The sequence below is a fragment of the Patagioenas fasciata genome, chromosome 4 (genome assembly GCF_037038585.1).
Source record: "Patagioenas fasciata isolate bPatFas1 chromosome 4, bPatFas1.hap1, whole genome shotgun sequence".
NCBI classification, from domain to species: Eukaryota; Metazoa; Chordata; class Aves; order Columbiformes; family Columbidae; genus Patagioenas; species Patagioenas fasciata.
This window is the reverse complement of record NC_092523.1, coordinates 21,772,299-21,789,301: the sequence shown is the minus strand read 5'-3', so window position 1 is coordinate 21,789,301 and position 17,003 is coordinate 21,772,299.

Below are 17,003 nucleotides of genomic sequence, written 5' to 3'. Positions count from 1 at the left end.
TATTATTTTAAATTTTTTTGTTACAGGATTTTTTTTTAATTTTTTATTTTTATTTTTTTATTTTGTATTTTTTTTATTTTTTGTTCCTCAAGCAGTGCATGTGATGCAGGGCAGTAAGACTGCAGGACATCAAGTACATACTCTGTTCTATTTTGTTGTGTAGAGCAAACTAAACTGCAGTTCACAGCAACAACATTCTCTGAATGGTGCCAAAAGCACAAAATAGCTCATATTTTCTTGTTCTAGGATTCAGGTAAGAGCAGAGCTATGGCCTTTCACACTTCCTGACAAGGTGTTGGTATTGTTTTTTTTTTTGTTTGATTTTGTTTTTTTTCATAAAATTCTTTCTGTGGCAACAGTTCATCATTTATTCACTATGTGAAATACATAATAACAATGACAATGTAAAAGGGCTAATAAATTTCTAGTCCTTCTACAGCTATAAAGTAACATAAAAATAGCAATGGAACATTTATAGTTCTTGACGTGATACAGCATGTGCAGAATATTACCATCAAAGATTAATTTTATTTGGAAGAAGCTACCAAGGGGAAGTTCATCATTAAAAGCAATTGCACTTTAAGCTAGATATTAAAAAAAAAAAAAAAGTGGACAATTCATTTGTCTTGAATGAATTGATCGTATAACCTTGAATGAAAAAAAATAAATTACTATACATCCAAAGGATTAAGACAGACACTGACAAATTGATAGAAGTATGTCAATAAATCACACCAAATTGTTCAATCTGTCATTGAAGAACTCTGTATTGTTTAATGTATTAAAGTGTTCGAACAATATAATCTTTTAGCAGTTTTTACAGATGTAGAATGTCAGTATTTTGCATGTTTGTGCTATCAGCTCCAATGGCCTTATAACTTCTCGTCTCTAGGTCACAAAACCATCACCTTTTCCAAGTTGCAAAGAGACTCTGGAAGAATCTTACACATAATTTAAGAATACAAACCAATTATGTTTTTCTGTAAATACATTCAGTAAATGGCCAAGGCTAATAATCTTTTAACACTTAATATGCTTTCTATTTAAGATGCTATTTAAGATTTACTTAATGTGTCTTTGCTGGTAGACAGTCACTAGTCAAAGGGGGAAGGGTGGCCTCTCTTGCTTTTTGGAAGGGGCTGATCCTTTATGTTGCTAGATCATCATCTTTCTACGTTGTGGTGTGGTTTTTTTTTTTTTTTATTTCCCCTTGGGATTTTATACCTTTTCACATCAGTACTTTTTGTCTCTAAACTCTGAGCTTCTGACTGCCATATCTCAATTATTTTACCTCTCTCTGGATGTTAACATTGTTAATCTTTTACGGTTCTTTCCTATGCACTTTCTCACAGCTTTTTCTCACAATTATCCATTTTCTCAAAACTTTGAACCAAGCTTACACACAGTTGGATTGAATCAAAACTTGACTTTCAATCACAAACAGCAGAATCACTATTTACACAGATTAGCATCCTCCATAAACACAAAGTTCATTGCAAGTGTGGTCTGTATGAAAGATAAACATCAGAGAGAATGATCATATACATGGTTTTAAGGCACCCTTCTAGTATTTTATTCCAAAGTTACCTTACCTAACTAAAAAGCTGTTAACACTAGACTAAAATGATTACTTCAAATCAGTGGATATCTCTTCATTAACTTTATTTGACTTTGTACCTCATCTGGTGAAAAGGATTGACATACCATAATAACTAAAAAAGTGGTAGCTTAAAAATGCCATGGGATAGCTTGGTGGTGGAACATGCTAGATTTTTTCCCAAAATTCAGACTTTATTTGACCAGGCACAGAGGAAAAAATTATTTAGGAGGAGGAAAAGAGTTATAAATTGACCAATAGGTATGTACTAGGAAAATGTAAGGCTTTGTAAATTTTAAAAATAGTTTGATTTTAGCCTTACTATTCAGAAACTGTAATTTTCTCATTAAAATAGATGGGAAGGGGGTAAGAAAAATTCTTTCCAACCGTATCTCAGTTCAGAAGATTTGTTTCATGGCCAGCCTCTTGGAAGGTATGCAGAACTTAAATTCCTTACAGATACAGAAAACTACCTACAGAGATGACCTGGTAAATAAAGAGCCTGGGATTATAAGTTAATGATCTTTGTGGGAAAACATGAAAATGAGCAATGCACTCACAAGTTCTGAGAAGACAGATGTTGTCGTAACCAGTTAAAATCACTCAACTCTTCAGTTTTTCAGATTTGTCTTCATTCACTGTAAACTGTGTTTCTAATTTGGTTAACTGAGTGGAATTATATTTTTAACTTACAATGTTATCTGTGGTAATCCTCCTCATTGCCATATTATTGATTACAGTGGCTAAAAGTGAATAATACTTCTTGCTCATGGTTTACAGTAACAGTTTGCTACCAGCTTTGGGTCACAGTATTTCTAAGTGGACACAACTTTAGGGACAGTGAGATATATTAAAATGAAATTGCTTAGAAAAATAAACCATGGTTATTTTAGAATTCGTCTGAGCCTTCCCTAGTGTGAAAATAAAAGTGGCAACAATGACTGAAGCCTTTACAAATCCCATTTTCTAGTGTAAGGTGTAGTCTGGTTACAACAGCGAAAAAACTGATGGCAAGTCCCAACTTTTCAAAACTGAAATGATGATCAAGGAGCATATTTCAGCAATTCAGACTTACATGGTATACAGGTTACAAAAAGACATAACAGTATTTTAGCCAGTGTTCCCATGTATCAAAAACGAGAATATTTTTCAAATATAAATATTTTGTTCAATAAAATTGTAATTAGTTGAAGAAGTTTAAGATTTAATTTTAATAGAAAATAGACATTTTTTTTTGCTTTTTGTATGTTCTGGGGCTTAAAACAAGGGCAATAAAAAATTACAGTGTAAGAAAGACTTATTCTACAAAACAATAAGGAATTGCTGAATGCAAACTGTAGAGCTGGCTGAGCAAACACGATAGGTGGAAATTTTAGGAAAGTGGAAAGTTTGCTTTCTGTGAATATTTGCAGGGAATTAATGTCATGAGTGAGATCTTGACTCCTTTCAATTCATTGGCAAAACCCCAATTGTTTTCAGTAAATCTGAAGTTTCAGGAACAAGAGAGAAGAATTAGTGGAGAAGAAGCGTGAAAAGAAGAGACCAAGATGAAGGGGGAAAATCATGGTTAACAACCCTGCCTCTTCAAAAATTGCATATTTATATATTAAAACTAATATGTATAAACATACATTTACACATTTATGTACTAATCAAAATACAGGTCTGTGAATAAATAAATTCACAAAGAGACAATGGAAGCTCATTTTGGTTCTGAGATCCAGTGGGTTTCTTTTAGAGTAGGAGACATCAGTCTGTACTATGATATAGAGCTCTGTAACCTTTGTTTTTGACATTATATTATTATAAATATTGAGCTCTAGGGTGTGCTTAATTGTAAGATATGGTATAGATAAATTTCTACTTGGTAGATAACAGACACTTCATTTTCTTCTTTAAGGCACATACTTAAAGGTAAAATTTGGCTGCGATGATACAACAGTACATAGGCTAAGATTTCTGGAAAGATGTGTTGTAACTGGCGTTCCTTGGGAATTAATCAAATAGTGTTTTATATCTGGTAATTGCTGACACCTCTGAACAATACGTTTTGCTGAAATGCATAGTTTTATTTAGCAAGATTGTTCCTGTCCAGGAAGGACTTCTAAACTACTAAAATAGAATATGAAGAAAACAGATTCTGGTTAATCAATATATTATCCATCTTGCAATATATTACAACTCCAATTAGAATTAAAATAAATATTTTATTGCACCCAGAAGAACAACTATTACTTCTACCAAAATCAGCCACATCCTTTCATATTTATACTGTTATCATATCTCTTACATGTAATTTTCTTGTGAGTACTCTGAAAAACAAGGTATAGTCCTGACCAGGAATATTTTTCTTGATTTTCATTTCAGTCTTTCTGCAGACAGGAAAAAACCCTCAGCTCTTTTTGTTTGTGAAAGTGTTTCTTCTGATTGCTATGTATAAAGGAAGTAACTCTAAAAGTATGTACTCTATTTCATTGATTTTTTTCTTGTCTGCAGAGAAGCCAATAACAGCTCAGATATTCTCACAGTGCTCAGGACAGAGGTAATGGTGGTATCACCAGAAAAGTCCTGTCAGAAGAAAATGAAATGCTTTTGAACTTGATGATAACAGTAACTCTGTAACTATCTTTGTAAATCATTAAATAGTAAAGTTAAGCTTTGATACATCAATACAACATTCTTACAGAATTCTGCTAACAGAGCATTTGTCTCATCAGTAACTCAAATTGAAACAATAATTAACAGTGCCAAAAAAAGGTAACAATTAGGAAATCAGTTTAACAAGACATATTTTAATACGTTGACAATAGTTTCAATGAATGCATTTCCTTCTCCTGGAGGAGATAGAGTGTCAGAAAAAAAAAAAAAAAAAACACAAAACATCAATATCCTCTCCAGACAATAAATAAACCCTGATTAGCTTTTACTGCATGTGGTATATAGAGATTTTAACTTTTGCGTTTCCAAGAAAATAGTTTTTGCATTTCCTAAAGCTCCGAAGCAGAGCATCTCTGAATCAACATTTATAAACACCTTCAAAACGGGAAAAAGGGATGATCCAGGCTGGTCAGTCTCACTTCAACACTTGGAAAGGTGATGGAGCAACTAATCCTGGAAATCATTTCCAGATACATGAAGGACAAGACGGTATTTGGGGCTAGTCAGCACGAATTCAAAACATGATCTTATGAAAAGTCAGCAAAGGGAAGTGTAAAGTCCTGGTTGAAGAAAGAATAATACCAAGCACCATTATATTCTGGGAGCCAGCCAGCTGGAAAACAGATCTGCAGAAAAAGACCTAGGATTGACCTTGTAGCGAAGAAGGCTAATGATATCCTGGGCTGCATTAGGCAAAGTGTTTGCAGAAGGTGGATGGAGGTGATCTTTCCATTTTACACAGCACTGCTAAGGCCCCATCTAGAGCAACGTCTTACAGAATTGCAGAAGTATGGAATGGTTGAGGTTGGAAGGACCTCTGGACTCACCCTGACTAACCACCCCTACTCAAGCACAGCCACCTATAGGAGGTTGTCCAGGACCTAGGTAATCCTTTAATATCTCCAAGGAGGGGAAGCGCCACAGCCTCTCTGAGTGGTGCTCAGTCACTCCCACAGCAAAAAGTGTTTCCTTATGTTCAGACCAAACCTCCTGTGTTTCAGTTTGTGTTCATTGCCTCTGGTCTTGTCACTGGGCACTACTGAAAAGAGCCTGGCTCTGTCCTCTTTCCACCCTCCTTTGAGGTATTTATATACATTGGTGAGTTTCCCCCTGGGTCTTCTCTAGACTACACAGTCCCAGCTCTCTCAGCCTTTCCTCACAGGAGAGATGCTCCCATCCCTTCATGATCTTTGTGGCCCCTCGTTGAACTCTTTGTAGTATGTCCACATCTTTCTTGTACTGAGGACATCAGAAATGAAGACGGTACTCCAGGTGCGGCTTCAGCAGCGCTGAGAAAAGGGGGAGGATCACCTTCCTTGTTCTGCTGGCAACACTCTGCCTAATGCAGTCCAGGATACTATTTGCACTCTTTGCAGCAAGGGAATATTGCTGGCTCATGTTCAATCTGGTTTCCACCAGGACCCCAAGGTCCTTTTCTGCAAAGCTGCATTCCAGCTGAGTGTAAGACAGCATGTATCAGTGCATGGAGTTGTTCTTCCCCAGGTGCAGAAGCTGGCACTTCCCCTTGTTAAACTTCAGGAGGCTCCTGTTGACACGTTTCTCCAGCCTGTCAAGGTCCCTCCAGATTGCAGCACAACCCTCTGGCACATCAGCCACTCCTCCCAGTTTGGTGTTTTCTGTAAACTTGCTGAGAGTACACTCTGCCTTGTCATTCAGGTCATTAATGAAGATATTCAACAGGATTGGACCCAGTATTGATCCCTGTGGTGTACCGCTAGTCACTGTAACTAGACTTTGAGCCACTGATCACCATCCTCCGGACCTGGCCGTTCAGCTGCTTTTCCATCCACCTCAATGTTTGCTCATCCAGCCCATATATCAACAGCTTCTCTATAAGGATGTTGTGGGAGACAGTGTCAAAGGCCTTCCTGAAGTCCAGCTAGACAATGTCCACTGCTCCCCCATCATCTACCAGGCCACTCAGTTCATCACACAGGTTCACCCTTGGTGAAGTCATGCTGGCTACTCCTGACTTGAGGTTTTCAATTCAAATCTCCCCAGTAAAAGAAACACATGGACATACTGTAGAACAGAGATATGGAGGTACTGGAGAGCCCAACAAAGGTCCATTAAGATGATTAAGGGACTGACAAATTTTTCATATGAGCAGAGGATGAGAAAGCTGGAACTGTTTAGCCTTCAGAAGAGAAAGTATGGGGGGTTTTATCAATGTGTATAAAAATCTGAAGGTAGGGTGTAAAGAAGGTGGATCCAGGCTTATATTAGTGATGTCCACTGACAGGACAAGAGGTAGTGGGCACAAACTGGACCACAGGAAGTTCCATCTGAACTTAAAGAAACACTTTATAATGGTGGGGGTGACTGAATACTGGAACAACTCGCTCAGGGAAGCTGAGGAATCTCTGCACTTGGAGAAATTCAAAGACTGTGTTGACATGGTCTTGGTAAACTTGGTCTGGAGTTGGACCAGATGACCTCTAGGGTTGCTTTCCAGCCTCAACCAATCTGTGATTCTGTGGAAGACCTACTCAATTTTTTGCCTGTCTTGTCTGCCATGACTTGATGATCTACAGAGGTATATTAAAATGTAGGTTGTCAAAGATACCGGCAGACCAAATTGCTACCTGTTTAGAATTTTTTTATAGAGTATGACCGAGGAACATGACTAAGAGTAATGACTAAGTATTTTCTGAAGGAAAAATCTTCTAAAGTGGAATACCATTCTGTATTCAAGTTTTTTGCATTTTTCATTTGCTGTGACTCCAAGTAGAATATAAATTAACTATACAGTGGAATAGCCAATAATAGCCAGTGAGAAATACTGCATTTGGCACATAAAGTGACTTTTTAATAGGGTACACACTTCTGAACAATCACAGACTTTGATTGCTGTTGTCTAAATTAATCACGGTTAGTTGAGAAAGTTCTAGAAGTTAAACATCTTTGAATAGTTTAAAGCATATTTTGTTTCAGCCAATGTAAAGCCCAGCTATCTGTACAATGGCTACTATTGTCTAGTTCTCAATTTTTGAGGTTGGGAAGTAAGCATACATACTATGCAGCTCTTTAGAGGACAATGTCTGTATAATAGGGATTTATTTTCCCTACCTGTCAGCTCAGTGCCTATTATTGTCTGTCAAGTCAGACTTTAATGAACTGTTTTCTACAATATAAAATTTAGAACTGATATGAAGTGCTAGAGCTTTGTAGATTTGGTCCACCATTAATGGTTAGACAAAGAAGCCTTCTAAGTTGCTTAATGCATGGTAGTATAAGGGTTTGCAAGATTCTAGGGTGTCAAAAATTAGACAAGTCTTCACTATCTGATAAATTCCCAATGAACTATTAGGAAATGCAACAGGAAAGGCATCTTTACAGAGGCAGCAAAAATCAATAGAGAATAAATAATCTCAACAAAGTGTTCCAAACACAGGTTCACTGCTGTACCTTCTTGAGAAAAGATAATAATTCCTAGAAGAGTGGATAAATAAGTAGGGTATGGTTTAATAGGCATAATATTTTGTGTGATGCTGTGACTTACTTTATTGGGTATCAGTAAGTGTTATAATATTTAAATTAACATTTTTAAGATGAATTTAAGAGATGACATAGCAAACAGCAAGAAAACTTCCTACCTGCTTCAGTCTCCCTAAATAATGCCAATAACTACAGCAGAATCGAAGCTTCCTTCACCGTCAGTAGTGAAAGACAGGCACACCTGAAGACGTATCAGCCTATCTTGGGTACTTATTTGTAGAGCAAGATAAATAACCTTACAGAAAATCCTTTAAGATCCCCAGATGCCTTTTATTAAATCTAGCTCTCTTGTTTCTTACAATAAGCATAAAGAACAGAGCCTGAGAAGCAAACAGGTATTTCAATGTCAATTAAACATACCCTAGCTCAATAACTTTATTACTGTTGCAGTATATTCATTTCGTTCTTTATTATGGGATGACAGAACTTTGATGCTGATATTTACCATTTTATTTCTATTTGTGAAGTTCTGTTTAATTCTGTAACAGTATAGGTATCAAGGAGAAGGGGTTTGCAGGGATAGCCTCTGCAGGAAGAGACCAGGTGCTGCCTTTTTCTGATTCCAATCAGTTTCAGCTGGTTCCAGTTGGCTCTAAAGGACCCACTGCAGGACACAGCTGAGCCTGTTTGCCATGAGTGTGTCACCTCTGGGAAAATTTATTTAACAAAGGTCAGAAAGTGATATGTGGAGGAAGGAACAAAAATAGTGAGAAGTAATAGAGCTGGACATCTGCAACTGGATATTCCTCTGTGGAACTCATGCTGGAGCAGGAAGAAATGTGAGAGGAAGGAGTGGCAGAGCAAAAGTATGAGGCAGTGAGTGCCTCTCATCTCCTGTGCACTGGTCAGGGAGGATGGAGGATTTGGGAGTGAAGGAGACAGGTTGAGCCTGGAAAAGGAGGGGAAGAAAAATGTTGTCTTAATGTTTGTCTTTCTGTTTTCCACTACCAGAATTAGTAACTACATTTTTATTTTAGCTAATAATAAATTATCTCCCCTAAGCTGGAGTTGTCTTGCCTGTGGTGATAATTAGTAAGTTATGTTGCTGTCTTCATTTTGGCTTACAAACTTTCTTATTTTTCTTATTTTCTTCCCCATTCTGCTGGAGGAAGAATGAGTGAGAAGTTTGGTGAGAGTTTGACTACTAGCTGGGGCTAACCCACTAGAAGTTCTTACAGATAAATGTGAATTAAAAGAGAGATGGTAAAAAATAAGTGCTTAGTGACCTATTTCCAGTTGTCACTTCTTGCATTTCCTGCTATACAGTTACATAACTTTGCTGTGGTATTTCCTTTGTCTTGTTTCTTATCTTCTGCTTTTGAACTCATTAGAATAGTCTGCATCCACTACAATGCATTCCTCAGGTCTTCTAGATGTATCACTTGGTCTCAAACAACAAAATGCTACAGTACATGTATACTTTTGTAACCCTTTACTACCTATTCCTTTATTATTTTACTTGAATGTCTTCATGGTTTTTAGGGGGTTTTTGTTGTGTGTGTTTTGTGGTAGGTTTTTTTTTTTTATGACATTACATTTATTCTTTAAACAATTATTGGTTTTAGGTTAAACTGATCTTTTGGCCTCTTCTAATCTCATTTGAAAAGATATGTAGAATATCTTGTTCATCAGTAACATGTTAAGACAATGGCTTTCATGTTTAAGCAAACATGAAAATGAAGGTAATAAGGGTAAAATAGAAGGTAATATTTTTTTTTTCCTTTTAATAACTTTTCAAAAGGCTTCAGAGTTTATAATATTTCTCCAATTAGATGATGCTGTTTGTGACACTAACTGGCAGAAAGGAGCAAATTTTTTGCCTGCTAAAAAGATCTATTATATGGATAAACCTAGAAACACATATATTATGTATTAGTCAAAATTTCAGAGAGAAAACCTGTACTGACTTATTAATACTTTAAAGGGAAAATGGAGAAGTTCAACTAGTTCTTGAATTAGCCTACTTTTTCCTGCAACTATTCACATGATATTCACAAGTATGAAAATATAAAATAAACAGATTTAAAAAAAAATAATATTATTTGTGAACAGCTCAACTGTGGTGTATTCCAAGATCATATTCTAAACTATAGCTCTGATCAGGGTGAAATAAAGGCAGAATCACAGCTGCTATTAACATATGACAAAGGCATGCTTGTGTACACACATTTTGTTCTCAAGCTAAAAGTATTTCTAGCTACTTGAAGATACTGTGAGTTTCCATTTTGAACTCATGTCAGACCTTTTTGGAAGGGCGTATTTGAATTCAGTTTTGCAGTCTTAGAGGTAATTGAGAGTTTGTCCATTGGTGACCAAGCATTTAAACTGTTCCAGATGCGTACTTCTTTTCATAAACTTGCATGGAATTTAATTTTAATCAGGGAACTTTCCTGGCTTAATTTTCTATTTTATGTGACATATTATTTTATTGGTTAGGTTCATAGACTTTTTTTTATTCTTAAAGGGGGCTTACAGGAAAGATAGAAAGAAAATTTTACCAGGGACTGTATGGCTATGACAATTTGTGATAATTTTGAACTAAAAGATAACAGATTTAGATAAGGAAAAACAGATAAGGAAGAAATTCATTACAGTGAGGGTGGTGAATAATCCACCCCTTGAAGTGTTCAAGGTCAAGTTAGACTGGGCTTTGGGCAACCTGGTCTCCTGGAACATATTCCTGCCCTCTAAAGAAAGGGTTGAACTAGAAGATCTTTAAAGATCCCTTCCAACCCAAATAATTATATTATTTTATGATTTTTTTTAGAATAACATTTGAATAAATATTATAAAACGTAAGCAGAATCCAAACCCACCTTTTATTTTATCAGAGAATTGAATATAACAATGTAATTTTGTGCTTTTGGGGTTTAAATTTTATTCAGGGTTAATGAGTAGGCAAGCAGGTCATATAGGCTCAAATTTTCTATTTCACTTTAATGCATACCAATTGAGAATAATTGCAATAAAAATGAATTTGTATTTCTAACTAATTAGCTAGCTAATGGCAGCTGCTTTGATTGCAAAGTGGGATTTTACTTGCAGATAAAATGTAACAAGCTGACATCTGAAATAGTTAAGATTTCAGTGATGGATGATGGCATATAGGGTATCTCAAAATCACTTTGAGATGGCTGAAATAATATGTTATAAAAATCCCCTGATCTTAGGTCCTTCCTGAGTGAAATACATACTTTCTGCGGTATTTAGAACAGGATTAAAATTGAATTTTTGAAAGCTTGAATTTTTCAACAGGAAACAGCAGCTACTCTGTTATTGTCACCCTGTGCTGTGACCTTGTCTTAGAACTTAAAAAGTAAAAACTGTTTCCTAAAAATTAACGATAATACATGCATAATTAGAGCAAGTAAGTCTTATAGGAAACTTTTTGCAACAGTAAAGCATGCATTCAGAGAAAAGTCACTATAGAAGACAGTCTATATGTCCTTTCTGCTTGTAGTCTTTCAAACGGATTGTGTTCAGAACTACCTGTATTGAAGCTGAACCATCAAGCTCATCTGTACTAGTGACGTTGCACATCATTTATGGACCATTGTCTTACATTGACCTGTCCTTGATCTAAATCTTATATCCCTTTGGCTTCCTTGCTTAATAAGTAGAAGTAGCAAATGGACAAGCAAGAAGACAATTTGAAAGCAGAGAAAGTGAAACTTCGATTTATACAAGAAATCTGAATGGAAATTGTATATGCCTTGAAAATATTCCAATCTACTGAGAAAATATTATTTCTTTTTGTTTGCTTCTAATGAACACTCTATTTCCCCAGGAAAAACTACAAGTATGTGTTTGTCTTTACTATTTTTTTGTGCACTCAAATGCTGAAGGGATCCTTCCTGCCTCATATACTCTTGTACTATTTATGAAAAGGAGTTATGCCTTTCTAACATTATATTCATTATTCAAAGTATTAGTTAATTACGTAAAGACTCATTCCCTTCTCCTACAAGAAGCAGTCAAGCAAAATTTTCAGTATAAATCTGATTGTGAAGAATTAGACAGTTCTTGTCTTCCTTTACAGTCTCTGCACAGAGAAGACAGAGGGTATGACTGCTTAACTGTGCATAGCTAATGGATATAATAAAAATCCTATACCAAACTGCATGGGTCTTAGACAATTTAAATAGGTTTTAAGCTTATGTATACTATTTCAATATATTAAACTATTTTAAAGACATATTTCTTCAACTATATTCTGTTCTAATTTTTATTGACATCATAATTTGTAAGTATGTGATTGTTTGCCGTAAGTTCCCAGAAATTCCTTGCATATTATCTCTGTTTTTGTTCTCAGATAATTTGGTAGTGTGGAGATTATTCTGCTGATGGCCTCAAAGGTCGAGCTTGATTTCACTATAGACTGGTATAACTGTAAATCTAACTGAAAACAATAACTTCTGATTAGTAACTAACACAAATGAAATTGAGGTCTTTACCATATTCTTAAAAGAACTTGTAATCAAAGCACAAAGCTCCCATTATTCCTTGATACACTTCTGGAAGAGTGCTTAGTAAATTCACACCTTTGGTTTCATGATCCTCAGTAGCAATTTTGAGCTGTAAGTTATTACTAATATTATTGACTAATCTTTTTGCCAAAAATTGAATTAGCTTTTGTTTTATCTGCAAATGTTTCTATAATTTTTCCTTACCAACTGAGCTAAGAAGTCTCAGTTCTTGATTTACACATCTAAAGTAATAGCTACAATGTATGTCATGGTTCTGATGCTTTAGAATACAAGAGCTTTTATGTGCAAAAAGTTCCCTTCTCATAGAAACTACAGGAACACAGAAAGAGGAAGCTAAGGCCAGGTAAGTTTTTCTGAGCTTCCTCACAACAGTGAGCTACTTTCTCTGGTATAAGGTTGCCTGTGCTAATTTTGTTAATATTTTTCTAGGTTCTTGATTATCCAGAAGACTGTTTTTTGAGGAATTCCAGTTACTGCTGATGGAAAAATGTCAAATATTGTTTAAATAAAACATGTTATTGCTGAATATTTTTTACACACATAATTATAATGCTACAATTTGCATATTTCCTCTTTTGAGGTTTAAAAACATCTAATATTTGACTATTATCTAATGTCTACTTCAATATAATATTGGAAACTAAACTGTAAGTATATTTTAAACAATGTAAATCAATTTTTCATAAACTAGCTGCAGTGGCCCTGTGAGACACCTTCTTATAAACAGAAAGATAACCCACATGGAAAGATAATAAATTCACATTTTGAGGAAACATTTGTTACTGGAAAAGTGTCAGGATCATGCTGATGCCATTTAGGGTAAGCCAATATGCCCTACATTCTTATTTTTGTTTCTCTTCTCTCTTGAGTAATTTTCTAGTAAATCCTTTGGGAAAAGACCATTTTGGAGTGATTTTAAAGATTTTTAATTTTTTTTTTTTTAATGTTCTGGATTTTTAGTCATTTTTAAGATGATGGTTATAGCAAAGATAATTTCACTAGTTAGTGGACCAAGATATTTGCAACTTCATGAACATGACAAATATGACTAATATGTCACTTGCTCTATTTATTTTCTTCATTTCACATCATCTGCCATTAGCTCTTTGTCATTCTTTTCTCACTCTGAACCATCTGATTACCATTGTGCCAGTGTTGTTTCAGGTCCTGATATAGAAAAATATCCAACTGATAAGAGATTGTGATAAAATAATTTATTTCTGAAAAAATTATATGTAATTATATTGGATAATTACATCTGGTAATTCATGACTATGCTAGCACCACAGATTGAAATTTTTTTTTGTCCTGCTCAAAGGGATTTATGTAGTATTAAGCAATTAAATGAGATTAATCCTCTCAGTTATATGTCTGTGTTCCATGTTTTAATAACATGTTTAAATATGGTTACTGTTGAGAGTAAAACAAAAAATGCCAAATAAAATCATTTCTCTGCACTTCATGAAGATCTATAGATCCTTCCTTACCCAAACAATCAAATAGAATATCAAAGCTCCTCATGTTGTTAAAAATGAACTATTTTTCATATTTAACAAGAAAACATGAAGTTGGTGTGCATGTGAGTGAACAAAGTGATGAATTATGAATACTTAGAAAAGGAAAAGAGAAAAACCTGTTTGTTTGTTTTCTGTTTTTATTAATGTCTGTAGTTTCACTCCACTATATCAAGGTCTTGAGGACACTACCAGACCTGACTGTTCCTGCTCAAGCCCTTTGGGGCCATCAGTCCTGGCCATGATTCCACACCCCCTTCAACCCCTGCCCCAGTGATGCCCTAGCAGGACCAGTCTCCAACTCCCCACAGCCTTGCACAGCCATGGGCCCCCACTGAGCTGGGCCACTTGTGGGTCCATGTCTTGGTCAAGTCTCAGCACATCTTCACGGATGTGCCATGGATGGCTGGGGCTGTCCTGATTGCCCTCCACCCTTCCCTGCTTTCTGACTGGGGTGCTGGGACAGGACCTGGCTGCCAGGCTGTGTTCTACTAACCTCATGGGGACCCCCTGAAGCTCCTGGTGCCCAGACCCCAGGGAGCTTCTGGTGTGCAGTGCACGCTGATGGGGTAGAAAATATTCTATTTTTTCTTTCCCTTCGCAGAAATTCTGGAATTAAAATTGTGGGGGTTGCTTTCAAATGCTGTTTTCTTTCATCAGAAACTTAAAAAAGGAGAGAGATGAACACATGTTTTTTCTGAGTAAAGAACTGAAGGGTTTTAGTTTTGGCTTTGACTATCTATAGCAGTAATTAAATCTTACATCCTGTTCTAGTTCATTGTGTTCAATCTATAAAGGAAAATAAAGACAGAAACCCTTAATGTATAATTGGTACCAAACATATCCAACCTGGTGCAACTGGCTAACAGAAAAATATAAATATATAATGGGATCAATATTTATATCTCTTACTAAGAAGAAAAAGAGGCGAAAAAAGTCTACTTATACCTGTAAAGGTGACAAGAATAAAACCTGTCAGGGAGTGCTGATTTTCACTGTTCTATTTCATCTCTTTTTCTTCTAATATTCCAGTCTATAAGCAATCAATATTTTTTTTTATTTTATTTTTTTTAACTACTAGCTGTATATTCAGCAAAAACAAGGAGGAAAACCATGAATGGCCAGAAACTCAGCTTTATTAAAAATTAATCTAAATACTACACATGTGTAGATGGCATTTTACTCAATGATGTGAGGCAAAAAGATGTATGTAATGCATGGGTAGGTAGTATTAACAAGCAATAGAAAATATTTTACTGTTTATGTGCAGAAAAGTATGCATGTGCAGCAAAAAAGAATAGCAGAACCATTAAAAAAGAGAGTTGTGTATATTGTATCTATAAGTTATATGTGAATAAATGTAAGAATAATATTTAATTGAAGCCAAATATGTATCATTTTTATATCAGTATATTTCAGACGTGACTCTTGCACATGCCAAAGGAAATGAGTTAGAAAAAAGTGTCTTAAATGATTTCTAGCTTAAAGAATTTCCTTATCTTGTATTAATCCTGTATCATATAAGATAAAGTTTAAAGAAATAGACAGTTCATCCATTTGGTAACTTCAGTGGGAGGACCAAGACTAAAAAGGCTTCTATCGTGGTATTCTAAGTGGAGATTTTTTTTTTTGGTATGTGTGTGTGCAATTCATAACTTCACTGGAGAAACAGGAACAAAAATTCAGGAAACAAAAATATTTAAGATTGGTGAAGCACCCATAAAAAAGAAAGGTCTAAAATCTAAACATCTTTGACAACTGAACAAGGTAAAAGCAAATCTAGAGGGATTTAAAAATAATTATACACAAACCCAAGAATCTATGGGTGTCTAACACCTTTGGATTCTTCCCTTTTAAATATGTTAATTTTTTTTTTTTTTTAATTAAAAAGAAAACAGTTTGTGAATGAAAAACTTTTCAAGTCATACTGAAAGTAATCCTTTCGGCTGCACCAGTCTTTCCACATGAAAATGAGGAGACTTGCTATTCTCCTCACTAGGGTGTATGTCTTTGCTTTCAACTATTACTTGAGTAACCACTGTGCAATAATGTCTTTATTTACTCAGTGGTGATATTCCATAAAATACTAGTGAATAACTTCACAGAAACTTTTTGAACATTTTAAAAATACCAAAATTAATATATTAAATCTAAAACATATTTTTATTCAAGACATCTATGAAACATATAATGAAAGCTGTAGCATCCTGACCACTTCCTTCTTTCCCTGAGGGGGGAAAAAAGAAAAAGATAAAAAATAATATCACATCAAAATCGACCAGTTTCTAGCTTCACATAATGTACCTATATAAGTTTATGAAACGATGAGGTAAAGGAAATCAATGGGTAGAAACTGGACTGTAATATGATAGGATAGTTCAGGTTGGAAGGCACTGGAGGAGGTCTCTAGGCCAGCCTGTTCTCTATTCCATTTGGGTCACGGAATCCTCAAGGAGAGAGAGACTGCAGAACCTCTCTGAGCAGCCTTTTCCATTGCTTGCCTGTCCATATGGGGAAAATATTTGTCTTTATTCCCAGTCTGAAACACTCTTGCTTCAACTTATGGCTGCTTACTCTCACCCTCCAGGCAGCTCTGGTAAAAACCTCACTCTCCTGGCTTGGTGTCAAACTCCTCTCAAACCTGCCCCTTCTCCAGGCTGAACAAGCCTGCATTTAAGAATCTTCAAGCATTCTCACTCTGAAAGTACAATCCTCAGGAAAAATTTACAGTAGCTATACTACTAACTGTGCATTCAAATGCGAGTTACACCAATGAAGAGTTGGTATAGAAGAGAATAGAAATCTGATTGCATTTGTAACTGGCAGGCAGGAACATCTGGAACTCTGGTTGAAAGATGTGAGACTGATGCAGCTCAAACTGTGTACATTTTCACCAAATCTCTCAATAACCAATAAATTAAAAATATAGGGGGTTTGTGTGTGTAATTTTAGGAATGTATAAATGTAACTACTCCTACAGTCCTAAAATTACATTCAGCCCTTTGAAGACAACCATGAGGCTGATACGGCCCCTGTTGAAAATGAGTTTCACACCCCTGTTGTAGACAATGGCATAAGGTTTCAGTATAGTATGTGGTAATTACACAGATTTGATGCAGTGAAGTTTGGAGCATTCAGCAAAATGAACCTGCTTATGGAAATCAATTGTGGAAATAAACTTCCTGCATTTTTGTCAGAAACTGTATTTGCTATAATACAAATAACATA